Here is a 27283-nt window from a genome sequence, read left to right as displayed (position 1 = left end):
GTATTATGATTCAGTAATCATACTCATTTGTTAAATCCTATCTTCTTTGTTATAACTCCACCTTCTCCTTTGATCTTTCTTCCAATCTTTAAGGGTATTTGGGCTATGCCCATTCTAATTTTTTCACAATGGAAGGGACTGTCAATAATATAGGATACGGGGATGTAATTAGCTGATGCTCTGGAGAAGTTGGCCCTCTGGGTTTCAGAACTTATTTGGCCTAGGAACCCATATGGACATTGTAGGTTTCTCAAAAGTAATCACAGACTCTTTGTAGAGTCTCAGATAGAGCACTGTGTGTTCTTTCGGGTTGGCAGGGATAGTTTTGGTTGAGGGTTGGCAAACCATGATAAATAGCAATCTCCAGCTGAAACTTGCATAACAGCAGCCTCCAGAACAGCCTCTTGATTCTATTTGAACTCTCTCAGCCACTGATACCTTATTTAGTTACAATTCTTTCCCCTGTTTTGGTCAAGAGGGTATTGCTATTCCCACAGAGCCAGGGCCAGATTATCTCTGGGTATCATGTCCTTTGTTGACAGGAAGACTTTCACACCTGGATTTCATGTCCCATGTAGGGGGGGAGGGTAATTATTTTACTTGCAGAATTGAGCTTAGAGATAAAGAGGCCACATCTGAGCAACAAAAGAGGTTCTTTGGAAGTAACTCTTAGGCATACCTACAGGTAGGCTTTAGCTTCTCCACTACATAAATAAGCTTCACAAGAGCAAGCTTCAAGATCAAGAGCTTAATGGGAGAGATGTTTTATTTGTTGCAAAATTTAAATTTTGGGTAGCACATTATTTAATTTAACTTCTATGGTTACTTGAACACCATAATTTCATGGAATCTTGAGTAAGGCATGAGATCTTTTTGGTTTGTACAGATTAGTGTAATGCCCTGATATATCCCAGAGTAATTTGGGCAGAGAATAAAAAAAGTATTTGGAAAGTCCCCTTGGGGAATTTGGGAGAAAGGAGGAAATATTCCACTTCCCCATCTGAGGAATTCCTGATAATCTCGCAAGCAGTGGGGACACCCAATTCAACAGGCTGAGCCCTCAATCTTGGGGGTTGCCTTTATGAAGTTTATTCCTGCAAAGGAGAAGCTAAGCCTACTGATAATTATGCCTAAGAGTCACCTCCAGAGAACCTCTTTTGTTGCTCACATGTGGCCCTTTTCTCAAAGCCAACTTGGTAAATGAAGTCACTCCCCTCCCTCCTACATGGAACATGACTTCTGGGGGTATAAATCTCCATGGCAATGTGGGATCTGACTCCTGTGGGTGAGCCAAGACCTGGCATCATGGGAATGAGAAAGCTTTCTTGACCAAAAGGGGGAAGAATGAAATGAGACAAAATGAAGTTTTTGTGCTGAGAGATTTCAAACAGAGTCAAGAATTTATCCTGGAGGTTATTCTTATATATTCTATAGATATCCCAATTTTAGTTTATGGTGTATTGGAGTGGCTAGAAAGAAGTACCTGAAGTTGTTAAACTGTGTTCCAGTAGCATTGAAACATTGATTCTTGAAGAAGACTGTATAACTATACAGCTTTTACAGTGTGACTGTGTGATTATGAAAACCTTGTGTTTCATGTTCCTTTTGTCCAGGGTATGGACTGATGAATAAAAAAAAAGAATTAAAATAATTCAATAATATGGGGAGATAAAAGATAAAAACTGGGTACATTGAAATACTGTGGGTCAATGAAAGGGAGGGGTAAAGGATATGGGATGTGTGAGTTCTTTTTTTCTTCTTTGTATTTCTTTTTCTGGAGTGATACAAATGTTTTAAAAATGATCATGATGAAGATTATACAACTATGTAATGATAATGTGAACCCTTCACTATATAATATGGTTGGATATTTCTCAATAAAAATATAAAAGGAAAAGATCAAGGGCTTGACCTATTGATTTGGGAGTCCCTAATGTTTGGGACATTATCAGGTGGTTCTCTAGTGGTAATATTTAATAGCTCCATATTATTTCTCTCATCCCCTAAGGGACTTTTTACATTATCTGTTCCAAATACTCTGGGATGTATCCAGCCATCATATTAAGCTGTACAGAATTACAAGCCCTTATTCCCTTTCTAGGCTCCTTGTATTTGGGTTGTTTAATGATCTCTCCAGACAGGTTGAGTTAGATTATGCCCTACAGAAAAGTTAGGTTTAGGATTAAAAAAAACCTCTCTTTCCTTGGTCTCATAAAGTAGGTAAAGTTCTAAACTTCAGTGTCCTCCTTACCCCTGTATTCTGATTTACTTTAGTACTGAGCCAATCGGCTTCATTCTTATCTCTAACTGAAGCCTGATCTTTTATCATTTCTTTAACAGTTGCTTTCAGACTTGCAGGATTCTTACTCTGAGTCTCAGATGTCACCCAGGTACCCAAAGTTCCAGGGAAATACCAGATTATGCATATATAGCACAGCCTCGCAAAATCTAGAAATAACTACTATAGCTCTGAATTATATGTGCCTGCTATAAGAGCTTACCATCTAGGCCCCAATTTTCTTATAAGTGCATTCTAAAAGAGACCACACAATATTTGCTCTTTTGTTTCTGGCTTATTTTGTATTGCATAAAGTCCCCCAGTTTCATTCACCTCATTGCACGCTTCATAACTTTGTTCTTAGTCATGTCAATTTAATGGCACTGTTTCCAAGATCACCCAAGAAACCAGGGACTCAGAAGCAAACAGGAGCAGAAATTTGTAAAGGAAATGTTTTAGTTTGTTAATGCTTCCGGAAATGCAATATACCAGAAATGTGTTAGTTTTTATAAAGGGAATTTATTAAATTACAAGTTTACAGTTCTAAGGCCATAAATATGTTCAAACTAAGGCATACGGGGAAAGATCCTATGCTGGTTTGAGTCTGTTGTGTACCCCAGAAAAGCAATGTTCTTTAATCCTCATTCAATATTGTTTGGTGGGATCTCTGATTGTTTCCATGGAGATGTTACCCATCCAATTGTAGGTGGTATCTTTTGATTAGATGGTTTCCATGGAAATATGTCTCCACCCACCTAAGGTGGGGTTACTTACAGGAACCTTTAAGAGGGAACCATTTTGGAAAAAACTCAATGCTAACAGAGGCCACACAGCCAGAGATCTCTGGAGATGCAGAAGGAAAATGACCCCAGGGAAGCCTTATGAAATGATGAGAGAGAGTTAACAGATATTACCATGTGCCTTTCCAGCTGACAGTGGTGCTCTGGACCCATCAGCTTTTTTCGAATCAAGGTATCTTTCCTTGGATGCCTTAGTCTGGACATTTTTAAATTTAATAAATTTCCCTTCTTAAAAGCCATTTTGTTTCTAGTATACTGCATTCTGGCAGCTATAACAAACGAAAACAGATACCTTGACTCAAGAAAGGCCAATCTGGGAAGGCATGTGGGTGGATCTGCTGATCCTTTGGTTTCTGGTTTTAAACAGCTTCCCCAGGGGCATTTTCCTTCTGCATCTCAAAATGTCTCTGTTGCTGTTGGATCTCAAGCTCTTTCCAAAATGGTTCCCTCTTAAAGGATTCCAGTAAACCACCCACCCTGAATGGGCAGAGACATATCTCCATGGAAACTACCTAATCAAAAGGTTCCACCTGCAATTGGGTGGGCCACATCTTCAGGGAAACAATTTAAGCAAAAAGATTGCACCCGATAATATAGAAGCAGCATTAAAGAGCATGGCTTTTCTGGGGTACACAAAAAGTTTTAAACTGACACAAGGAACTATAGAAGTTCATTTTCCAATTAGACTCTCAGGTGGCAAAAACATCAAAGGAAGCCTTCCAGAGTCTGTGCTTAGATGGTCTTTTTTTTCTGAAATGTGCCATAAATGTCACTGGTCTCCCTGGAGAAGGTAAAAGGGCTTGAAGAAAGCCTTCCTGCTGTCCTTAGCAGAGAGGATTAAAATATTCTTAGACTGGGTGGAAAAATAATTCAGAATGTAGCTAAAATGGAAACATTTTATGAAGGCAGAGGGGCATCCCAGCAAGCATATGGCTTGAAGGAAACTGTCCAGCCTTGCAGGTCTCTGTCCCCCAACACTGAAGACCTTTTGGCTCAGGATGAATCCAGATCTTCTGAGGAAAAAGCATCACTGTGTTCCCTCAAAAAAAATCAAGAGAATTCCTAGGTACTGATAGGTTTGAGAAATCCTGCTCAGGACATCAGGCAAACAAAGATGGTTCACTCTTTCCTGAAACCGATGGAGAAGCCCACCCAAATCTCACAAGACAGATCAGATCTTTCTCATTTCTTCTTCATGTTGAGGTTTGTGATTTTGGAAGACAAAGGAGAAGAGAAATGAATACTTGACTGTATATAGATGTTATCCAAAAAGACTTGGTTTTCTAAACCATGGCTGGTGATGTTAGAATAATACGTTTCTGACAAGAAGCAGAAGCTATTTCTCAAAAAGCAGGATGAAAAAAAAATGCTCTAAAATCGACCATGGGGATGGATGCACAACTATGTAGTGATACTGTGAACCAGTGATTGTATGCTTTGTTTGGTTTGTGTGGTGTGTGAATTTATCTCAATAAAGGTGAAGAAAAAAAATAACAGGATAAACATGCTTGTCAAGAAACTCTATGATCTGATCAAGAGAACCTTAAAATGAAATTTTAGACAGGGAGCAGGGAAAAGTGCTCAGATAAAATCGCAGAGCTGTTGTACTGCTCCTCTTCTATTTGTCTTTTCCAGATCACGGCACTGTGCCCGGGAAGCTGACCACACAGAGTGCATCATTGGGCTTCTTTGCCATTGGCTTGTACCAGTGAGAGTTGCCATACAGAAAATCCTCTCCATGTTCAAGTAACCTCATCTTCCTCTTGCCCCTTCAGACCTAGGAGGAGAAATGGCTCCGTGTGTTTGGCACATCCAGGGTGCTACATTATCTCCCCTCAATTTCTCTGAATCCTTCCCTCACCTTTCAAGCAATACCTCTGTGGTAGTTAGGTCCAGGTGTCAACTTGGCCAGGTGAAGGCACCTAGTTCTGTTGCTGTGGACATGAGCCAATGGTACGTGAACCTCATCTGTTGTTGTTACATCTGCAGTTTGCTAGGAGGTGTGCCTGCTGCAATGAATGATGTTTGATTTAATTGGCCAGTGCTTAAATGAGCGAGCACAACATAGCACAGCCCAAGCAGCTCAGCATACCTCATCTCAGCACTCGCAGCTCAACCCAAGCCTTTGGAGATGCAGAAAGGAATCATCCTGGGGAAAGTTGTTGGAACCCAGAGGCCTGGAGAGAATGCCAGTAGAGATCACCCTGTGCCTTCCCACATAAGAAAGAACCTCAGATGAAAGTTAGCTGCCTTTCCTCTGAAGAACTAATGAAATATATCCGCTTTTATTAAAAGTCAACCTGTCTCTGGTGTGTTGCATTCTGGCAGCTAGCAAACTAGAACAACCTCTATAACTCCTTCTCAAATTGCCCTTTTTGAATATGCCAGCTTTTTCCTCCATGACTCTGACAGATACTGATATGTCTGAGAGATATCTCAAAGAGAAAGAGAGAAACTGATGGGTGCAAGATAGAAAAAATGGAGTATATGGGAGGAGGTGCCCAGTGATTTCCTATGGGAATGTGAAAGGAGAGAGAGACAGGAGCTATGACAGTTGTGGTAAAAGAAGTGATAGTTGTGGCTTCAGAAGACTCAATGACAACAAACATATTTGAATAATCAAATGAAGCTGGACTTTTTAATTTTTTTAACATGGGCAGGCACCAGGAATTGAACCTGTGTCTCTGGCATAGCAGGCAAGACCTCTTGTCACTGAGCCACCTTTGCCCGCCTGAAGCTACACTTTCAATTAACATTGTTAAAGGGAACCCAAGGTGGTGATGCTTGTTGAGAAGGGGAAGGTATACACCTGTGCTAATATCCATTTATCTAAGAATGGACTCAGCAGATAGCAAGTAAGTGGGAAGAGAGAAGGAGGCCCTGAAAGTATGGGATTATCTACAACAAGATAAATCTACCTGGAGGCAGCTCTGCACCCCCACCTCCCCACCCACCCACCCACCCAATGCAGGGAATTATTTGACAATGTCTGGAGACATTTTTATTATCAGAACTGGGGGTGGGGGAAGGGATGCTTCCAGCATTTAGTGGGCAGAAGCCAGGATACTGCTGAACATCCTACAATGCACAACAGCTTCCCACAAGTAATTACGTGGCCCTAGTGTCCCTAACACTGGGATTGAGAAATCCCGAACCACAGCCTGGCTGGCCAGGTGGACCCTGCGGGTGGTGTGTGTAATGTACCAGTTATCACGATTTCAGTTCCTTATCTGTAAGTGGGGAAGATGATAGACCCACCCCATAGAGTTGTGAAGATTAAAATAGGCAGTACTGATGTTGAGCACAATACTGGCCACACTGTTCAAGTTATTCACAAGTATTGGCTTCCAGGATAGTAATTATCATCTTCCCAATGCTGATTCTAATTCCATTAAAGCTAATTTATGAGGAAAAAGGGAAGTTTTTCCTCATAACAAGACCAGTGGGTTTCCAGGTTAGGTAGCTAGGTAAGTTTGGTCATTTTGTGAAAATTCATTGCGTGCTACACTTATAATTTAGGGTCTTTTCTGTTCATATACTATAATTCAGTCAATAACCAGTTTAAGAACTTAAAATAATTAATGAAAATCCTATGCTTTCATTAAAACAAAACATCTGATCATTTTTTTTACTTCCCTTGCTGGTGTTCAATCTCTCAGAAGGTGGAAGATGCAATGAAGGAAAATGGTTACTTTCCACCTTCTACTCAGCACAAATGAAGAACTGGAAGGAAAAAATAGAATTGACAATAGTCTATGTACAAGGGGCCATCACATAATAATTTAGGAAGAAAATATTTGTCAAAGTTCTGCCATATACCCTAGATCTTAAGAAAGCAGAATTCAAAAAGCTTGATAAAAATAGCTGTTACTATTCTCTGAACTCAAAAAGGAAAGGTAGTTTAAGAGGAATGGTAGACTCTTAACAGAAATTCTAATGTTATAAACGAAGTGATCAGGAAGCAAACTGGGTGGTACCTAAAGAAATATATCAGAGGGGACACAGAGGGAGCTCTCTGATATACTCAGGTCATTAAAGGTGAATGAGGAACACACAGCTAGGAGCAAACATAAAGAATGTCACAAATGGACATGTTGTTCCAGGAATGCCAAAGCACAGGACTACATACGGCTTCTGAAGCATGCTAAATACAGTGGTAAAGAAAAGGCATTTTAGGTATGTTTGGAGCTGGAAGAAGGATAAGGAAGCAGATGGCTACTGCTCAGTTTTAATGTCAACAACAATATAAACAAGGCAGAACAACTCATATCGTCTTCTCTATCAAAGAAAATGATCTTCAAATGTTAATGGATAGTTTGATATTGGCTAGGAAATAATTTGAGCACCAACTAGTTGAATAAACAATAAGATCCCTTTACTCACTTTAAATAAATTCAAATCTGCTGGCTGGATAAAAAATGTGTAAAGTGATTGTGAAGATTGTACAAGTAGGAGAGCAAGGGTGGTTCAGTGGTAGAATTCTCACCTGCCATGCGGAGACCCAGGTTCAATTCCCAGAAAACAAGCAAGTAAAAAAAACAAACAAACAAAAAAACCAGAAAACCAAACAAACAAAAAATTCAGCGAATAGTGCTGCAATAATGGGATATTCACATGGAAAAAGAATGAAATGTGGCCCCGCAATCCGCAATACGGTATACAAAAATAATAATAATAATCTTACAAGTAAACCTGGAGGCAAATGGGCTATGGAGAACTGTACTGAAAAACTTAAGAAGGACACATGTTGTACTTATTTTTAAAAAGGAGACACATGTTTCAGAAACTACTGCTCAGGGGGTTTGATGTGGATCCCTAGCAAAGTTCTACCCTGGTTTAATTAGCTGACCATTTGTGAGTATTTGTTGAGAAAAGGAGTAAAAACGCCCTGGACTCCACATGGTTTTCCCCCGAAAGATGTGATACTAATAACGTTCCACATTTACTGAGCACCCACAAGGATTCTACTCCTTCATGCCTCACAATAATCCACCGAGGCAGATACACCAATATCCCCACTGTTCAGATGAGAAAATAGAGGCACAGGAGAGTTAATTAACTTGTCAGAGGTCACACAGCTAATTTGTTACAGAGTTGAAGCTCAAAAAGCTAGGCTATTTGTCTTTACCCTGTGAGGCTTTTAGTACAGCAGTTGTTAATGAATAGCAATACATTCTTCGGGACAAAATGAGGAAATGAGGGTCAAAATTGTTCTACATTTAGGCAGAGGAATACTTAATTAAGCAGTTGGAGCAAGAGAATCTTGACTGAAGCATGCCCCCCATGGGGCAATACGTTAAGTTGCTCCACTCAATTTTGAGTAGTTTTGACCTATAAAAATAGCGCTTTTATACTGTTCAGCATAACCCTTACTCCTCTCTTGGGTAATACTTTTGTCAAAAACCTGCATGGTCATGTATAGGTCATACTTGAACCATTTCTAGATGAACCAAAACTGGGACTGATGACTAGTAAGATTCAAAAAGATTTGAGTTTGGAGAATGGTGGCCTGGAACTAATGACATGGATTTTAAGAGAAATTGTTAAGCTCTGAATTCAGCTCCAAACATTCCATTGAACAAGGATAGGAAGACAGTGACCTCACTCAGCTGAAGTTTCTGTGAAAACACTGGAGATTTTCCATCTCTACCATTTACATCTTACCTGGGTGGTGATATGTTTTCTATACACAGAGCACTTGAGAAAACCAAAACTTTTAGTCTGAGGATGCTTGGCAAAACCTGCTAACAGCCTGCAGATATTTAAAGGGCTGTCAACTGCACAATCGACAAACATTTATTGAGTCCCTGTCATGTGAAAGGGAACGTGCCATATATGGGCTGTGAGAAATTGAGAAATGAGAAAGAATACTCTCTGACCTCAAGTTTATTTACAGGGAGGGGCTTATCAGAAACAAACATCTAACGAAGGGCATAAGTGAATAGCTATTGTACTAGAGATACAAATAAATCATACTAATTGTGCTTTTAAGGATATTTATATTTTCAAATATGTAAAAGAACAGGGAAATGGAGAAAAAGACATGACTACACTATTCGTAAAAGGTGTTAGAGGACTTGATGGGAACCAGAGTTTCTTAATTGAAAGGAAAATATTTCTAAATAATGTCGTCAAATAATAAAGTAGATGGCTTGATCTAAAGACTAAGCTTGCGGACATTGCCAAGTGTTCTCAGGACGTGCCAGCCCCAGGTGGACGGACTGGCTGAGCAAATGACCTCCAAGGCCCATGCAAAATATAAGCATCTAGGGCGGTTCAGCAGTGGCTCAGTGGCAGGATTCTCACCTGCCATGATGGAGACCCAGGTTTAATTCTCGGAGTCTGCCCATGTCCCCCAAAAAAACATCTCTGACTCTCTGGAAGTAAGCCATCACATTGAGGACAGAAACATCAATGAAAACATAACCAAATCTTCACTGGGTTAATTGTCACATGTTAGCCAGCATGGCATGTAGTTAATGCTCAATTCATATTGGATGATGGAATTTAATTTACAACAAGTACATTTAGGTATAAAGCAAACCCACATTTTAAGAAACTTTGAACTTTTAAAGCAGTTAAGTCAGAATTTTAGAGCTTGAAACATGTTTTAGTTAGTCAGTGACTACATCCATTTTACAGATGAGGAATTGGAGTGGAAAAAATTTCACTGCCTCATCTGTGGTGACACAGAGGCTGTCTGTGGGAGCTGCAGTAAAATTCCTGTTCTCCCCAATCCTGGGCATTTTCCATTAAACCACTCTGCTGTCTTATTCAGCATCACAAAACAAAAACTGACTAACAAAACATAACCACTTTAAAGACTTCTTTGATACTGATTTTCTGCAGTGCAGTTGTTTGTGAATTTAGTTATACTCTACTTTTCAGTCTCACTCTTCTTCACAAATGCACACATGCATACACACACACAGATTCCAACAAGATCTACCTTTAACTTAAGCAAAGGAAGGAGCCACCCTTTCGGTGTGATTTGAAGGTTGAAGTGTTCTGAGAAAGTTACCACCCTCCGGCTTGCCTTCGAAAACCACTTCCTTCTTTCACAAGACCTTATGCCACCATCAGAGATTCATTGCTGGGATTCTCTTCTCCAAACTCTCCAGAGTCCTGGGAAAGGATCAGCTTTGAGATCTTCATAATTCAGGTTGAATTATGAGCACCAGTGTGCTCCTCTTTATTATAGCATGAAAGGTATATGTGTTGGGGGCTGCATTTGAAGGGACAGAAGGAGTAAAATATGGTGGTCGGCAAAGCAGATCTCAGCAACCTTATAATTTCCCCTGGAATTAACTCATATTTTTCATCTGTTCATGTTCTCATGAAAATTCTCAATAAGACATTTAACCAACCCTTTTAATTTATGCCATATTGCACGTGTTAGTTTCCCCAGGAAGATTTGTTTTCCTTGTGTTTCCGGGCAATCATAAAAGTATACGTATGTGTTCTCTGAGCTCAGCAGATGGTGGGAAGTAGTGCCCTGCGTACCTGCAGAAAAATGAAGAAAGATCATTTTACACTGGAAAAGCAAAAAAACCTCTGTTAGGACTTGGTCTGTCTTATATGACAAGGTTCTAGCACTGACTCGAGAGTGAGTCTCACAGTGATAACTTACAGTGACTAGGGTTGGGCCAACCTATTTTATCACATCTGTTAACATTTTCAGGTGCTGGAGTTTGACGCGTGCCTATTTGCTCATAAGACCGTTGCCAGGGTACCTAAGTGCTTTAATTAATTCATAAAATAGTTTGATGCCTCACAGCTGAAAAGCAAATATTTTCCTGTTTCTTTTTTGTATACAGTCTCAAGCTGCTGCCCGAGGAGCCCAGCAGCGTTCAATGAGATTAAATGCTCTTCTCTCATGAAAACTGCTGTTTGCTAGGTTGGTGAGATTATGAGCGATTTATTTTTCTCCTTTCAAAAACGTTCTTTAATGTTGACATAAAATTCTTTGAAAAATAAGCATTTTTCAAAAGGTTATCCTAAAGGTCTTTTCCAGGAAGAAGAAAGACGATATTTCGAACCATTACCCCAGCCTTCTTCCCCTTCTCTCCTTCTCCTCTCTTCTCTCTCTTGCTCCATCTCTTTCTCTATTTCTCTTTTTCTTCCCTCCTTCCTTCCCTAAAAAAGAAGTAACAAATAAAAAACTAAAACAGATGATAACAGAAAGAAAAAAAATGAATTCCTAGCAATAGAAAAGAAGTTTGGGGCAGGGAGACAACAAACACACGGGTCAGGAAATGCCAACTTGGTAAACAATTTAAATATATGAGGGGATGGCTGGAGACCCAACTTCTGTGAATAATCAAGCATATTACACATAATTGATTAGATACTGCATTTTTTTCATCCAGATGTTCTGGTGCCCTGCAGTTAAGGCCTTAAACAAATAAACAAACAGAAAAAAAACACTGTCTTAAAGGGCATTTCAAAACTGGTGTGTATGTCAGTGTGATGTTTTATACCTGAAAAGAGGTATCATTAGCCTATTTTGGCCGTAAGACATTAGCTTGTTTGTATCTCATTTCTCCAGCCCTGGTGCTGATAATCTGAGTTGTATTAAGGTGACGATGGCTATTGATGCCTTGTTGCACTTCCCAGATATCTTCCATTTTAAAAATGATGCTTTCATATTTGAAGCTAAAGGAATGTGCAAATTTCGGAAATTTGGAATTATCCAAATTTACTGGAAATTTCACATAAGTGGAGGGTAGCAAAGGTAGCACTTTCCTCCTGTTTCCTTCATCTCAAGAATTTCTTATCCATAATTTGTACTGGGGACCTCAATCCCTCAGGATTCTGATGGCTTTGGATATGTAGCAGGCTGTAAAATGTCCTCCTCAAAGATATCCAAGTCAAATTCCTGGAACCTGTGAATTTTACCTTTATGTGATTAAAGACGTAATTAAGCTAAGAATCTTCAGCAGAATGTGCTTAGCCTGGTTTGTCCAGGGGGGACCTATATGCAATTGCAGGCTTCCTTAGAAGAGAAAGGCACGGGGAGTTTTGAGAGAGTCCCACGCAGAGAAGAAGGTGATGAGCAGAGAGAGATGTGGCCACAAGCCAAGGAATGACACAGCTACCAGAAGTGGAAAAGGCAAAGAAGGGATTCTCCCCTTGAAGGAAGTGCAGCCCAGCGGACACTTTGACTTAGGGCTTCTGACCTCCAGAACCGCGAGAGAATACATTTCTGTGGTTTTTAACCACCAAGCTCATGGTCATTTATTACAGCAGCCACAAAAAAATGAATGCAGCCTCAGTTAGTCCTGGATTCTAATCCTGGCTCCAGCTGTTAACTCGGTGAAATCTTAAATGCAGCTCTGAGTCTCAGTTTCCTCATATATACAATGGGAACACATGTGCCAGGTATCTAGTACACAGCCTTTGGCACACACTAATAGTTCATTAAATTTTGTGTTTTTAATGGAAGATAGAACAATCCAGTGGTTAAAGCTTACACACACAGACACAATGAAGTTCACAGTTTACAGAGACATTATATATGCTTGTATGAGAAAAGTGTATGTGTAATGCAATGAGGGAATGAGTGCTTATGTGGGTGATGGGTCGGTTAGAAAGAAGAGAGGAGATGGGGACATAGCAGAGAATCAAAGCATTAAGAAATCATATGGAAGGTCAGCATGAGACCATAGGGTTCTTGCATGATTATAAAGCAGATGGATACAGGTCCTTAGAATGTAATGGGAAAAAAAAAATCTTCTTGAAGGGCTTAGCTTTTTATAGCCACATCGGTATTTTAAACTTCATCACTGAAATCTAAGAACACTCTTCATTTGTAGCTTGTCAGCTGAGAGGAGATTACAGAATGGGTCACAGCAGTAGGAGGATTATAGGTTGCATCTGATAAATGGCTATTTATACATACTGAGCTGGCTCTGGGGTATTCTCGGGGTATAATTTCATAGCAGAGTTAACATCATCACATAAAATATGACAACAGGTTTTACTCTGCTGATCTGAAATGAAATTGCAGCCTTCTATAATGAGGAAGTGAGGTCCAGAAGGCAGAATGAATTGAGTTTCACTAATACCTGTCACCTCCAGGCACAGGCCCTTTGAGTGGATTGAGGACAAACAGGCAGAGGTGGCAGGAGATGCCTGGTTCTCTCATGAGAGGAGCTGTTTTCCACGTCCACACTGTAGGAACCATTCCCTTCATTCCCTAGATGCATTTCCTGAAACATTGGGCATAAATCAGAGTCAGGTCTCTCCATTGACTCAAATCATCATTTCAGAGATGATTTACCTTTACTTCTATTGATCTCCAATTGGCCAGCACTCTGAACCTCTCCCTCACTGCACACCTTCAATCAGTGGTCAATGATTGATGAAGGAAATCGAAATGCCTCAGGGTGGGCTACACATGAAGGGACAGCCAGATTAAATATTTTACGTGGATTCTTTTTTTTTGGAGGGAAGCGACGCGGGGGTGCATCTGTTGGGGAATCGAACCCGGGTCTCCGGCATAGAAGGCGAGCGTTCTACCACTGAACCACCGGTGCACCCTAAGTGGATTCTTTTTGAAATGAAAATCATCACAGAAGTGCTTATCTCCTGGGTCATCACTTTCCCTGGTGTGCAAGGAAGGGATTTGTTGATGCGTTTTTTTGGTGAACACGCCTATATTTCTAAACTAATTTTCTTCAGTGAGTGAGTGGGTCTCACTTTAAATGAAAGCAAAATGTACTCTGTTTCCATGCAGGAAACTCTTTTGCTTCAAGGAGTTCCACCCTGGAGTCTAATTCCACTTGAGAGAGAGAAATATATAAGTAGGGTATTACATTCAATACTGAAGTGATCACTCAGTTCTTTTACAGCCTTTGTCTTCTTCTCATCTATCTGATTAGTGCCACCCATTTTCCACCATTTGGTCATTTTCAGGCATGAGAAACCTGTAACCATTTCTACCTGATATATTTGCATATGAATTTTTATTCTCTGCACTCCCATTCTCCTCCCACCCCGAAGTAAAAGGCCAGCATAACCTCGCGCAGGGACTGTAAGCCACCACAGGACAAGGTCAAACTCTGCCTCTGTTTCTCCGGACCAGGACCCCAGCTGTTCCCGTTCAAGTGCTGCTTAGTAATTTCAGGTCACTTCTCCGTACCAGCCGTGAGAAATTTTTTTTATTTTGTCTAAAAAAAAATTACTGTCTTCTGATTTCTTGCCATTCTCTTACTCCCTTTAGCATCACACTCCCAATACAAGCCAACAGCTATAATGTCCTAGAATAGATTAAATTGGTTAAAATGACAGGCAAGTTTTTGAATAAAAAGTAAATTCAAGGGAAACTTGGAAGTTACATTTTCACATTAGGCAGTTTAATTTCCCTTTCAAAGCATCTAATTGCCTTTTTATTGTTAGAGATGATGTTATATCGTGGGGACTCCATATGCTTTTTTTTTTAATTTGCATAGAGTAAAATTCACTTTTTTGGTGGACAAGTCTTTACATTTTTATGCATGCATAGATTCTTCTACCAAACACTAAAGTCAGGATACAGAAAAATTCAAACATCCCAAAGAATTTCCTCTTACTGCTTCCTTTTATTTAGACCGCTCCACAGCCCTAACCCGTGAAAACTCCTGATCTATTCTCAATTCCTATAATTTGCCCTTTCCAAATGTATAAATAGAATATTAAAGCATGTAACCTTTTTTTTTTTTTTTTTTTTTTTTGCCCATTTTTTTTTTTATTAATTAAAAAAAGAATTAACAAAACAATTAGAAATCATTCCAATCTACATGTACAATCAGTAATTCTTAATAACATCACATAGTTGCATATTCATCATTTCTTAGTACATTTGCATCGATTTAGAAAAAGAAATAAAAAGACAACAGAATAAGAATTAAAACAATAATAGAAAGAAAAAAAAACAAAAAAAACAAAAACAAAAAACCTATACCTCACATGCAGCTTCATTCAGTGTTTTAACATAATTGCATTACAATTGGGTAGTATTGTGCTGTCCATTTCTGAGTTTTTATATCCAGTCCCGTTGTACAGTCTGTATCCCTTCATCTCCAATTATCCCTTCTCTTTTTTTTTTTTTTTTTAATTAACGGAAAAAAAGAAATTAACCCAACATTTAGAGATCATACCATTCTACACATGCAATCATTAATTCTTAACATCATCACATAGATGCATGATCATCATTTCTTAGTACATTTGCATTGGTTTAGAAGAACTAGCAACATAACCGAAAAAGATATAGAATGTTAATATAGAGAAAAAAATAAAAGTAATAATAGTAAAATCAAAACAAAACAAAACAAAACAAAACAAAAACCTATAGCTCAGATGCAGCTTCATTCAGTGTTTTAACATGATTACTTTACAATTAGGTATTATTGTGCTGTCCATTTTTGAGTTTTTGTATCTAGTCCTGTTGCACAGTCTGTATCCCTTCAGCTTCAATTACTCATTGTCTTACCCTGTTTCTAACTCCTGCTGAACTCTGTTACCAATGACATATTTCAAGTTTATTCTCGAATGTCCGTTCACATCAGTGGGACCATACAGTATTTGTCCTTTAGTTTTTGGCTGGATTCACTCAGCATAATATTCTCTAGGTCCATCCATGTTATTACATGGTTCATAAGTTTATCTTGTCTTAAAGCTGCATAATATTCCATCGTATGTATATACCACAGTTTGTTTAGCCACTCGTCTGTTGATGGAGATTTTGGCTGTTTCCATCTCTTTGCAATTGTAAATAATGCTGCTATAAACATTGGTGTGCAAATGTCCGTTTGTGTCTTTGCCCTTAAGTCCTTTGAGTAGATACCTAGCAATGGTATTGCTGGGTCGTATGGCAATTCTATATTCAGCTTTTTGAGGAACCGCCAAACTGCCTTCCACAGTGGTTGCACCCTTTGACATTCCCACCAACAGTGGATAAGTGTGCCTCTTTCTCCGCATCCTCTCCAGCACTTGTCATTTTCTGTTTTGTTGATAATGGCCATTCTGGTGGGTGTGAGATGATATCTCATTGTGGTTTTGATTTGCATTTCTCTAATGGCCAGGGACATTGAGCATCTCTTCATGTGCCTCTTGGCCATCCGTATTTCCTCTTCTGAGAGGTGTCTGTTCAAGTCTTTTTCCCATTTTGTAATTGGGTTGGCTGTCTTTTTGTTGTTGAGATGAACAATCTCTTTATAAATTCTGGATACTAGACCTTTATCTGATATATCATTTCCAAATATTGTCTCCCATTGTGAAGGCTGTCTTTCTACTTTCTTGATGAAGTTCTTTGATGCACAAAAGTGTTTAATTTTGAGGAGTTCCCATTTATTTATTTCCTTCTTCAGTGCTCTTGCTTTAGGTTTAAGGTCCATAAAACCGCCTCCAGTTGTAAGATCCATAAGATATCTCCCAACATTTTCCTCTAACTGTTTTATGGTCTTAGACCTAATGTTTAGATCTTTGATCCATTTTGAGTTAACTTTTGTATAGGGTGTGAGAGATGGGTCTTCTTTCATTCTTTTGCATATGGATATCCAGTTCTCTAGGCACCATTTATTGAAGAGACTGCTCTGTCCCAGGTGAGTTGGCTTGACTGCCTTATCAAAGATCAAATGTCCATAGATGAGAGGGTCTATATCTGAGCACTCTATTCGATTCCATTGGTCGATATATCTATCTTTATGCCAATACCATGCTGTTTTGACCACTGTGGCTTCATAATATGCCTTAAAGTCAGGCAGCGCGAGACCTCCAGCTTCGTTTTTTTTCCTCAAGATGTTTTTAGCAATTCGGGGCACCCTGCCCTTCCAGATAAATTTGCTTATTGGTTTTTCTATTTCTGAAAAATAAGTTGTTGGGATTTTGATTGGTATTGCATTGAATCTGTAAATCAATTTAGGTAGGATTGACATCTTAACTATATTTAGTCTTCCAATCCATGAACACGGTATGCCCTTCCATCTATTTAGGTCTTCTGTGATTTCTTTTAGCAGTTTTTTGTAGTTTTCTTTATATAGGTTTTTTGTCTCTTTAGTTAAATTTATTCCTAGGTATTTTATTCTTTTAGTTGCAATTGTAAATGGGATTCGTTTCTTGATTTCCCCCTCAGCTTGTTCATTACTAGTGTATAGAAATGCTACAGATTTTTGAATGTTGATCTTGTAACCTGCTACTTTGCTGTACTCATTTATTAGCTCTAGTAGTTTTGTTGTGGATTTTTTCCGGGTTTTCGACGTATAGTATCATATCGTCTGCAAACAGTGATAGTTTTACTTCTTCCTTTCCAATTTTGATGCCTTGTATTTCTTTTTCTTGTCTAATTGCTCTGGCTAGAACCTCCAACACAATGTTGAATAATAGTGGTGATAGTGGACATCCTTGTCTTGTTCCTGATCTTAGGGGGAAAGTTTTCAATTTTTCCCCATTGAGGATGATATTAGCTGTGGGTTTTTCATATATTCCCTCTATCATTTTAAGGAAGTTCCCTTGTATTCCTATCTTTTGAAGTGTTTTCAACAGGAAAGGATGTTGAATCTTGTCGAATGCCTTCTCTGCATCAATTGAGATGATCATGTGATTTTTCTGCTTTGATTTGTTGATATGGTGTATTACATTAATTGATTTTCTTATGTTGAACCATCCTTGCATACCTGGGATGAATCCTACTTGGTCATGATGTATAATTCTTTTAATGTGTTGTTGGATACGATTTGCTAGAATTTTATTGAGGATTTTTGCATCTGTATTCATTAGAGAGATTGGTCTGTAGTTTTCTTTTTTTGTAATATCTTTGCCTGGTTTTGGTATGAGGGTGATGTTGGCTTCATAGAATGAATTAGGTAGTTTTCCCTCCACTTCGATTTTTTGGAAGAGTTTGAAGAGAATTGGTACTAATTCTTTCTGGAACGTTTGGTAGAATTCACATGTGAAGCCATCTGGTCCTGGACTTTTCTTTTTAGGAAGCTTTTGAATGACTAATTCAATTTCTTTACTTGTGATTGGTTTGTTGAGGTCATCTATGTCTTCTTGAGTCAAAGTTGGTTGTTCATGTCTTTCCAGGAACCCGTCCATTTCCTCTAAATTGTTGTATTTATTAGCGTAAAGTTGTTCATAGTATCCTGTTATTACCTCCTTTATTTCTGTGAGGTCAGTAGTTATGTCTCCTCTTCCATTTCTGATCTTATTTATTTGCATCCTCTCTCTTCTTCTTTTTGTCAATCTTGCTAAGGGCCCATCAATCTTATTGATTTTCTCATAGAACCAACTTCTGGCCTTATTGATTTTCTCTATTGTTTTCATGTTTTCAATTTCATTTATTTGTGCTCTAATCTTTGTTATTTCTTTCCTTTTGCTTGCTTTGGGGTTAGCTTGCTGTTCTTTCTCCAGTTCTTCCAAATGGATAGTTAATTCCTGAATTTTTGCCTTTTCTTCTTTTCTGATATAGGCATTTAGAGCAATAAATTTCCCTCTTAGCACTGCCTTTGCTGCGTCCCATAAGTTTTGATATGTTGTGTTTTCATTTTCATTCGCCTCGAGGTATTTGCTAATTTCTCTTGCAATTTCTTCTTTGACCCAGTCGTTGTTTAGGAGTGTGTTGTTGAGCCTCCACGTATTTGTGAATTTTCTGGCACTCTGCCTATTATTGATTTCCAACATCATTCCTTTATGGTCCGAGAAAGTGTTGTGTAAGATTTCAATCTTTTTAAATTTGTTAAGACTTGCTTTGTGACCCAGCATATGGTCTATCTTTGAGAATGATCCATGAGCACTTGAGAAAAAGGTGTATCCTGCTGTTGTGGGATGTAATGTCCTATAAATGTCTATTAAGTCTAGTTCATTTATAGTAATATTCAGATTCTCTATTTCTTTGTTGATCCTCTGTCTAGATGTTCTGTCCCTTGATGAGAGTGGTGAGTTGAAGTCTCCAACTATTATGGTATATGAGTCTATTTCCCTTTTCAGTGTTTGCAGTATATTCCTCACGTATTTTGGGGCATTCTGATTCGGTGCGTAAATATTTATGATTGTTATGTCTTCTTGTTTAATTGTTCCTTTTATTAGTATATAGTGTCCTTCTTTGTCTCTTTTAACTGTTTTACATTTGAAGTCTAATTTGTTGGATATTAGTATAGCCACTCCTGCTCTTTTCTGGTTGTTATTTGCATGAAATATCTTTTCCCAACCTTTCACTTTCAACCTATGTTTATCTTTGGGTCTAAGATGTGTTTCCTGTAGACAGCATATAGAAGGATCCTGTTTTTTAATCCATTCTGCCAATCTATGTCTTTTGATTGGGGAATTCAGTCCATTGACATTTAGTGTTATTACTGTTTGGATAATATTTTCCTCTAACATTTTGCCTTTTGTATTATATATATCATATCTGATTTTCCTTCTTTCTACACTCTTTTCCATATCTCTCTCTTCTGTCTTTTTGTATCTGACTCTAGTGCTCCCTTTAGTATTTCTTGCAGAGCTGGTCTCTTGGTCACAAATTCTTTCAGTGACTTTTTGTCTGAGAATGTTTTAATTTCTCCCTCATTTTTGAAGGATAATTTTGCTGGATATAGGAGTCTTGGTTGGCAGTTTTTCTCTTTTAGTATTTTAAATATATCATCCCACTGTCTTCTAGCTTCCATGGTTTCTGCTGAGAAATCTACACAAAGTCTTATTGGGTTTCCCTTGTATGTAATGGATTGTTTTTCTCTTGCTGCTTTCAAGATCTTCTCTTTCTCTTTGACCTCTGACATTCTAACTAGTAAGTGTCTTGGAGAACGCCTATTTGGGTCTAATCTCTTTGGGGTGCGCTGCACTTCTTGGATCTGTAATTTTAGGTCTTTCATAAGAGTTGGGAAATTTTCAGTGAAAATTTCTTCCATTAGTTTTTCTCCTCCTTTTCCCTTCTCTTCTCCTTCTGGGACACCCACAACACGTATATTTGTGCGGTTCATATTGTCCTTGAGTTCCCTGATACCCTGTTCAAATTTTTCCATTCTTTTCCCTATAGTTTCTGTTTCTTTTTTGAATTCAGATGTTCCATCCTCCAAATCACTAATTCTATCTTCTGTCTCTTTAAATCTATCATTGTAACTATCCATTATTTTTTCTATGTTTGCTACTTTATCCTTCACTTCCATAAGTTCTGCGATTTGTTTTTTCAGTTTTTCTATTTCTTCTTTATGTTCAGCCCATGTCCTCTTCATGTCCTCCCTCAATTTATCGATTTCATTTTTGAAGAGGTTTTCCATTTCTGTTCGTATATTCAGGATTAGTTGTCTCAGCTCTTGTGTCTCATTTGAGCTATTGGTTTGTTCCTTTGACTGAGCCATATTCTCAATCTTTTGAGCGTGGACAGTTATCTTCTGCTGCTGGCGTCTGGGCATTTATTCAGATTTTTCTTGGTGTTGGACCCAGCAAGGTTGTAATATTTTTCTGTGAAATCTCTGGGTTCTGTTTTTCTTATCCTGCCCAGTAGGTGGCGCTCGTGGCACACGTTTGTCTGCGGGTCCCACCAGTAAAAGGTGCTGTGGGACCTTAAACTTTGGAAAACTCTCGCCGTCCTGGGGGTTCGCTAGCCGAAGCGGCTTGAGCCGGCCCTCGGTCCGAACGCAGGGAGGGTTGCTGGTCGCTGCAGCCCGGGAAAGAGCCCGTCCGAATTTCCTAGTCGGCCCTGGGCAACAAGCGTGGCGGGAGGGCGCCAGTGGCAGCGGCCCGCCCGAGAGAGTGCACGTTCCCCGGGAGTCACGGGTTTGGAAGAGGCCTCCCCCACCCGTCACCGTTCTCCGCGGCCTGGGGGTTTCCGATCCAATTCTCTCAGTTGGTCCGGGGGCTGCGCGTGGTGTGGGCGCCAGCCGTCTTTGTTTCAGGGGACCGCCTCTCCAATTCTCCCAGCCGGCCCGGGAAGGGGGAAGGGAGTAACTCCGGCCGCTTGCCACCCCGCCCGGTAAGGCCCGCGCGCCTCGGCGATCTCACCCGAGCTGCTTCTCTCAGCCAGCCAGCCGTTCCAGGATGGGGTACGCTGTCTTTTTTATCTCTGTTGTGGCTTTGGGCGCTTTCTGTATCGTTTCTACTCCCCTAGTAGGTGTCCTGGAGAAGAAACTAAGATCCGCGCGTCTTACTAAGCCGCCATCTTCCAGGAAGTCTAAGCATGTAACCTTTTGAGACCAAAATGTTTTACATAGCATACTGCACTTGAGATTTACCTATGTAATTATGTGTATCAATAGTTAATTCATTTTTATTGCTAAGTAATATTTCATTGTGTGAATGGGCCAGTTTGTTTATCCTTGCATTCACTGAAGTACATTTGGGTTGTTTCCAGTGTTTTGGTGATTATGAATAATGCAGCTATAAACATTTGTAAACGGATTTTTGTGTGAACGTAGGTTTCATTTCTCTAGGACAAATACCTAGAAGTGAGATTTCTTGGTCATATAATAAGCATATATGTAACTTTATTTAAAGAAAAAACCAAACTATTTCAGAGTAACTGTACCATTTTGCTTCCTACTACCAATATATGAGAGTCTCTTTTGACTTGTGTCCTGGCCTGCACCTGGAATTGTAATTTCCTTTAAGTGGCATTTCATTTAAATTATATCTGAGTATCTTTTCATGTGTTTGTTTGCCATCCATATATATTCCTTGGTGAAGTAGCTGCTGAAATCTTTTGCCCATTTTTAAATGGGTTGTTGGTTCTTATTTTTCAATTCTGAATTCTTTATACATTGTGGATACAGGTCATATGTCTCATATTTTTATTGTAAGTATATTTGCTACCACTCTATGGCTTTTTATTATCCTTTAGCAGTGTCTTTTGCAGAGTAAAATATTTTGGGTTTTGCTGAAATCCTGCTTAATTTTTTTTCTTTTATGGATTATCCCTTCTGTCTCATATTTAAGAGCTCTGCCTAGTCCAAAGTCACAAAGCATTTGTCGTGTTTTCTTCCAAGAGTTTTATAGTTTTATATTCTGCATTTAGGTCTCTGATCCATTTTGAGTTAATTTTTATATATGGTGTGAGGAATAATTTGAGTCATCCCCATTCTGCGATTGAATCTTTCCAGTGAATTTTAATTTCTGTCGCTATATTTTTCAGTTCTAAAATTTCCATTTCTTCTTTTTAAAAGCTTTTATTTCTTTGCTGAGAACTATCTTTCTATTTATTTCAAGAATATTTGCCTTTACCTCTGGTAGCATGATAACAGTAGCTACTTTCCCCCCACTTGTCAGTATTTTAAAATTTCAACTTCTGTGTGAGACCAAAGGAGAAGATGTTTATTTGGTGCAAAATTTATATTCTCTGAGGCACACTATCTAATTTATCTTGTATGGTCAGTTGATTCAAACACCATAATTACATGGAACCTTGAGTAGGGAGTGAGATCTTGTTGGTTTGTACAGGTTAGTGTGATGCCCTGATATACCCCAGAGTAATCTAGAATGGAAGATTAAAAAAGAAACATTTGCAAAGTCCCTTGATGAGCTTGGGGAAAATGTGGAAATATTTATCATCCCCACTTGGGGAAGATCTGATATTCTCACAAGCACTGGGGACTACCAATTTAATAGGCCAAGCCCTCGATTTTGTGGCTTGCCCTGTGAAACTCATTTCTGCAGAGGAAAAGTTAAGCCTACTTATAATTATGCCATAGACTCACCCCCAGAGAACCTCTCTTGTTGATCAGATGTGGCCTCTCTCTCTAAGTCAACTCTGCAGGTAAACTCACTGCCCTCTACCGTATGTGGGACATGACTCTCAGGGATATAAATCTCCCTTGTAACATGGGAATTGACTCCTGTGGGTGAAAAGGACCGTGGTATCATGGGATTGAGAAATCCTCTTGACCAAAAGGGGGAATAGAAATGAAACAAAATAAAGTGTCAATGGCTGAGAGATTTCAAATAGAGCTGAGAGGTTATCCTGAGGGTTATTCTTATGCATTACATAGCTATCTCTTTTCAGATTTTGGTGTTTTGAAGTTGCTAGAAGGAAATGCCTGAAATTGTTGAACTGTGTTCCAGTAGCCTTGATTCTTTTTTTTTAAATTTATTTATTAATTAAAAAATTAAGAAACCAAACAAAACATCAATGTATGTAATCAGTAATTCACAATATCATCACTTTAGTTGCATATTCATCATTTCTTAGAACATTTGCAATAATTCAGAAAAAGACAATAGAAAAAGAAATAAAATGAACACAGGAAAGAAAAAAAAAAGATTATACCTACCATACCCATACCCCTTACCCCTTGCTTTCATTGATCACTAGCATTCCAAACTAAATTTATTTTAGCATTTGTTCCCCCATTATTTATTTTTATTCCATATATTCTACTCCTTTGTTGACAAGGTAGATAAAAGGAGCATCAGACACAAGGTTTTCACAATCACACAGTCACATTGTGACAGCTATATCATTATTCAATCATCCTCAAGAAACATGGCTACTGGAACACAGCTCTACATTTTCAGGCAGTTCCCTCCATCCTCTCCATTACATCTTGAATAACAAGATGGTATCTACTTGATGCATAAGAATAACCTCCAGGATAACCTCTCGACTCTGTTTGGAATCTCTCAGCCATTGACACTTTGTCTCACTTCACTCTTCCCCCTTTTGGTCGAGACGGTTTTCTCAATCCCTTGATGCTCAGTCTGAGCTCATTCTAGGATTTTTCTCAATCCCTTGATCCTGAGTCTCAGCTCACTCCAGGATCTCTGTCCCATGTTGTCAAGAAGGTCCACACCCCTGGGAGTCATGTCCCATGTAAAGAGGGGGAGGGTGGTGAGACTGCTCGTTGTGTTGGCTGGAGAGAGAGGCCACGTCCGAGCAACAAAAGAGGCTCTCTTGGAGGTGACTCTTAGGCCTAAATTTTAAGTAAACTTGACCTATCCTTTGTGGGGTTAAGTTTCATGTGAACAACTCCCAAGACTGGGAGCTCAGCCGATAGCTTTGGTTGTCCACACTGCTTGTGAGAGTATCAAGAATTCAAATTGAGGAAGTTGAATTTCTCCCCGTTCTTACCATTCCCCGAAGGAGGCTTTGCAAATACTTTTCCACTCATTGATTGAATCACTCTGGGATTCATCGGGGCATCACTCTGGACAAACCAACAAAATCTCATGTCCTACCTGAGATTCCAAGTACTTATGGTGTTCAATCAAACTATCTCCAGTAGCCTTGATTCTTGAAGATGATTGTATAACTATATGGTGTTTACAGTTCAGCTGTGTGATTGTGAAAACCTTGTGACTGGCACTCCTTTTATGCAGTGTATGGACAGATGAATAAGAAAATAAGGACAAAAATAAATAAATAATATGGGGGTGGGAGATATGGGAAGTTTTGGGTGTTCATTTTTACTTTTATTTTTATTCTTATTTTTATTGTTTCTGGAGTAATGAAAATGTTCAAAAATCAATTGTTACCAATGTACAGCTATATGATGTCACTGTGAGCATTGGTTGTTTACTTTGGGTGATTATATGGCATTGAATATAACTCAATAAAATTACATTAAAAATCAGGGGAAAAAAGTCTCCACCTGGTAATTCTCACATTTGAGTCATCCCAGTATTGGTTTCTGTTGATTGCCCTTTCTCTTCAGAGTTGTTTAGATTTTCCTGGTTCTTTGTAAATTGAACAATTTAGATTGTATCTTGGACATTGTTAATATTATCTTATGGAATACTGAATCCTATTTAAATCTTCTAAAAAGTATTAATTTCTTTTTTTAACCAGGCAGGTAACCCATTTAGGTTCACATTGAACAACACAGTCTGCTTTCTGTGGGCTGTGAATCCAACATACTCATTTTCAAAGCATTTGCAGTGCTATTCCAACAACCCTGGCTGCACCCCACCTAGCTGCCAGTCTGAAGCCAAGGCAGTGGTCCAACCCATAGTTTCGTTTTCAAAAAATTTCCTGATTCTGGTCCTTTTTATACATCCTCAGTTTGGGATGCAAAAAACTTCACATACCACTTTAAAGGATCCCTTCTCCAGCTACCTGGCTTACCCCGCAGACTCTGGTTCCCTGGGTTTCTCCTTCCTGGTGTTCTGGTTGGAAAGCTGGTGTTCTAGCCTACCCATGGAGTCTTCTGCACCCATGGGGAGGGGGAGGAGCTCCTCCTACTTGCAAGCACTTGTCTGGTGTAGGTCAAGAAGTGTCAAGGGGGCTCTGTCCCTTAGGGAGGTCCTCAGTTACCAGGGGAGAAGGTGCAGTAGTAGCTCTTTGCTGGTGTTTTACTCCAGTAGGGCAGGTAAAGTCAAAGGGGTTTGGTTCCACAGGGCTCTCCTTTTCCAGAGACTCTGGCTAGAGAGAGCTGACATTCCTTTGGGGCTTTTCTGTCTGTGCCTTTGGCAGTTCCAGGTTTCGATCTATTCTAGCACTCAGGTCAGGATATTTAGGAGGCAAAAAAAGGAGAAAAAAGCCTTCAACAGACTCACCACCACATTGCCCCTCAGAGTTAGTGACCCTTACTCATGCTCCCTGCTTGCCTCCACCCTTCAGAGCCTTCTGATAGGTGGTAAATTATATGTTTCTGTCTAGGGTTTTCAGATGTAGTTTGTAAGAGACATAGAGTTGTGCTTATCCATCTTGTCCACAATCAAAGTTCCATATAACTTTTTAGGAGTGAACAGCCAAAAGGAAAACACTCAATAATTCATTTTGGGAATGCCCAATTTCAATTCCCAGGGTCCTTCCTTCCCATTAGCAGAATACAGCTGTTGGGAAACTGGGAACTCTAGCCTCTAGAGCTAAGTCACTGGAGCGCATTCATTTCTTTTCATATAAACCCTCTCTTTCTCCCTGTACCCCATCCAAAGATCCACAATATTAGGAAAGGCTCCTTTTTCCAAAGGCTTCCTGTTGCCCTTAAAATAAAGTCCAATATTCTTAATATGACCTATGCTAGTGCTTAGTCTTGCATCACTCTCATTGTCTATTTCCACACTCCAGCCTAACTTTTTTTTCATTTTCAAACTCATCATACACCCTCCTGCCCCAAACCTTTTGCCCCTATGTTTTTCTTTGCCTAAAAGCACTCTTCTTTTCCCCGACTTGATTTGATCAATGCCTAGTTATTCTTCAGGTATCAGCTCCAACATTACTTCTTCTAGAATGCCTCCTCTGAATGGCTGGCATGTCTCTTACTCATCCACACAACACCTCACCCCCCAAGTCAGTCAACCTCACCCCTTTCCTGCTTAGATCAGGTTCCATTATTGTATGATCTCATGGGATGATGATCTCTTCCTTTAAAGTACATTTATCAATTTTTATTACTGTATTAGTTAGGATTCTCTAGAGGAACAGAACCAACAGGAGATAACTGTAAACATGAGCTTTATAAAGGTTCATGCAACTGTGGGAATGCAAGAGTCCAAAATCTGTAGGACAGGCTGTGAAGTTGGCAACTCCAATGTACAGTCTCAACAAGCTCCGCAGGAGAGGCTTACTGGCTGAAGAAACAGTGAAAATTCTCAATTCTTCCTTAAAAGTCTTCAACTGATTGAGTCAAATCCAACTGATTGTATTAGCTTGTTTGCAGGAGACAAATCCTTAGTTGCTCATAAATGTAATCAGCCACAGCTTCAATCAACTGATGATTTTATAAGCCAGACTTCTGGTTCATCAACCAGCCATGAAATATCTTTTCAGCCATGGTTAGGTCAGTGCTTCCCTAACCAGACCACTAGACATCATCACCTGGCCAAGTTGACAATAGAACCGAATCATTACAGTCCAGCCCTTGTCCACTTGACAGATATACACATCCCCTTGAAACATACTTAATTTCTAAATAGAACCAATAACAGACATATGTTGCACCCAACAATACTCAACTGCTCTACATAGAGTCAGAAATACTACTTCTCTCCAGAATAGGGTACAAATCCTTAGGAAACATTCACTCTTAAACGTGATAGCCTATGATTTAAATACTAAAACAGGAACAATACAACTTATGTCATATGATAAGAGGAAAACAAGACATTGGTTTAGGTGCAAATACAACATAAAAAAGCAGGGAGGTCATATTCAGACCATCACAATCCTCATTTCTGTAAATGGTCACATGGGTGTAGTTCGTATTTATCACAACCTTCTAACAGTACCCATCCCAAGTTCCCTTTACCCACAGCAAGAGCTTCAGCTGGCTGTGGTTCTTTGCCTGGTGAGGTGACC

General features: G+C 39.3%; 1 long non-coding RNA gene across 1 annotated transcript in view; it reads right to left on the bottom strand.

Annotated features, from left to right (window-relative positions):
* Nucleotides 1-10055: 10055 nt before the first annotated feature.
* Nucleotides 10056-27283, bottom strand: part of LOC143649805 (uncharacterized) — a 119355-nt gene continuing 102127 nt past the window's right edge. The window contains exons 3-4 of the long non-coding RNA XR_013159195.1: nt 11124-11214; nt 10056-10581 (exon numbers count right to left, since the gene is read on the bottom strand). This is a non-coding gene — a long non-coding RNA (uncharacterized LOC143649805). The remainder of the gene's footprint in view (nt 10582-11123; nt 11215-27283) is intronic.

This window comes from Tamandua tetradactyla, chromosome 11, assembly GCF_023851605.1.
Source record: "Tamandua tetradactyla isolate mTamTet1 chromosome 11, mTamTet1.pri, whole genome shotgun sequence".
Taxonomy (NCBI): domain Eukaryota; kingdom Metazoa; phylum Chordata; class Mammalia; order Pilosa; family Myrmecophagidae; genus Tamandua; species Tamandua tetradactyla.
The sequence above is the reverse complement of the archived record's forward strand: the minus strand, read 5'-3'. Positions and strand labels throughout refer to the sequence as shown.